This window comes from Aplysia californica, unplaced genomic scaffold, assembly GCF_000002075.1.
Source record: "Aplysia californica isolate F4 #8 unplaced genomic scaffold, AplCal3.0 scaffold00163, whole genome shotgun sequence".
NCBI lineage: Eukaryota > Metazoa > Mollusca > Gastropoda > Aplysiida > Aplysiidae > Aplysia > Aplysia californica.
In genome coordinates, this window is record NW_004797433.1 from 884,036 (window position 1) to 886,443 (window position 2,408).

Below are 2,408 nucleotides of genomic sequence, written 5' to 3' on the forward strand. Positions count from 1 at the left end.
AGCCCAGAATAGAGACAAGTGGAGGGTGTTTGTCCGTGGCCTATACCCTGATGCAGGGTGAGAAAGGCAATGATGATGATGGTGATGTTCCCTGATTCTGGCAGACTCAGCCATAAAATGTGTTGCATCATCATGACTTTATGACTCTTGAAGTCGACGGTCCGATACTAACGGAGGAATTATTGCTAAGGGTGTGTGTGTGTGTGTGTGTGTGTGTGTGTGTGTGTGTGTGTGTGTGTGTGTGTGTGTGTGTGTGTGTGTGTGTGTGTAAAAACCACCAGGTTCTTCAGTGCTTTCGTTTCAGAAGGCTTTTTTTCTAAGAAACTAAAGATCCTTGATAACTATGTTCATTATACATATATTTTGAGAGTGCTGCTTGTGTATCCTGCTTTGCAATTTCAGTTGACTTAGAGGCCCGTACACACAAGGAGCATTTCCACCCGTAGCATGGCTGCGGAGTATGATGTCACCAGGAGGTGAGGAGTGAGGAAATGTTGAAAATTGTCTCCTTTGCATACTCACAGCTGTGCGACAAGTGAAAATGTTTTTAGTGTGAGCTGGGGCTGTGTCAATGCGTGAAAACGCTGAATCAAACATTTCAAAATCCGGTTGACGAGAAGTCTCACTTCTACCATATCACTGAGGGAAAAACTGCGCCCAACAGCGCTGGCAGACAAGACAGTCCACTAGACTCGTACCATCAAGGTCGCTGGTTCGAAGCCCAGATAGGACATGGAGGTGTGTCCTTAGGAAGGAAACGCAACATACACACAAGCGCACACGCACATACACACACAAACACGCACACACACACGCACGCACGCACGCACACACACTCACACATACACACAAGAAAAGGTGCATTACCTAAGTTGCTACGCTCAGCATTCAATATATTGAACAGAAAGCACTTGATAACAACAGAACGCCGGTATCAAAAGTTCTATTCAAAAGAGTCTAGCATCCCTCTGTCTGTCTGCCTATATCTGTCTGTTTCGTCTTTCTGCACCAGAGAGGTCCACGACGATGATGAGCCTTCCAATCTGTCAGTCCATGACCCCAAACTCAAAATGACCATAAATAGCTGCATCAAACAAACACCAAGAGAGCGGTTTCAAATTACGCACAATATCATATTTCCTACAGCTGGTACACCATTATGGGTTTACATCATGTCATGCGAAATTAATCAGCTCGAGTCGTCAGAGAAATTACGCTCTTAATTGTTCGTCATGATTGTTTGTAGGGTCCATATCGTCATTACACACAGAGGCCCATAGGAGCACATAAAACAACATTTATTTCAGTTCCTAAGGCCACCTCGGCTGTCTAGTGCTACACTTAAGGCCATCAGTCCAGAAACATAACAATCTGCTTCAAAATGTTTTCATCGTCACCGCAGACATCGACGTGGACGCCGACAATTAGATTCTAAAATGTAAATGCGGTCCTGACTTTTTGACGGGGCAGGGGTTGTTGACTTTTAAATCGATATTGACAGCAATTTAACGTTTTGACTCGTCAGAAATCAAAGTACACTGTACTGTTTTCACTATGATGTAAAAAAAAAGACCACACGAAAAATACATAGATCTACATACAACTATTAAAGGCATCTTGTATTATTTATTACTGAGCAAGCCATTGACCCCACGTCCCCACGCTTCGCTATTCTCAATTTTAGCAGGCTTACAAAACAAGACCAGGACTATGCAAACCCGGTATCAATGAGCATGTTAATATATAACTACAGGCAAGAGAAGCACGAAGACAGGGAATTTACCGAAGGGTGAAGAAAAACGACAACCGGGGCTACCAATACTAATACAGGCCAGAGACCACAGTGGACCCGATTGTTGGAGCGGAGTCAGCGTGATGTACCCAGCGGAACACGGTAATGACACATGAAAGTACGGGGCGATGGAAAATACATTGCCCTCTTTAAATACGAACGAGGCAAAGAATCAAAGTCTCAGCAGGACTTTCTAAATGGTCGAGACAAATAATCCTACAGCAGTTCAACAGTCGAAACCGTCGATTCTTCTCCTTCTTCTAAGTCTCTTTTTTCCCCCTTTAACGCGGAAGATAACGTAATGTTCACGTGTTTGGCAGTGAAAAGAGTCCTCGCCGGTGCGAGCCCGAAGATAATTACAGGCCTCCCATTTGAACGAGGATTATGGTTTAAAAATGCATTCACTGACGAACGCAGACAAGCAGTTTGCATAGTTATAAGGGAAATATATATATAACTTCTCATCTCACAAACAACAATATTTCTATACACACATAGAAACCTTTTCTTCTGGTTCAAATAAACAAACGAACACACACATACAAAGTACACACACACACACACACACACACACAGAGAGAGAGAGAGAAGAAAATAAGAGAGAGAGAGAGAGAGA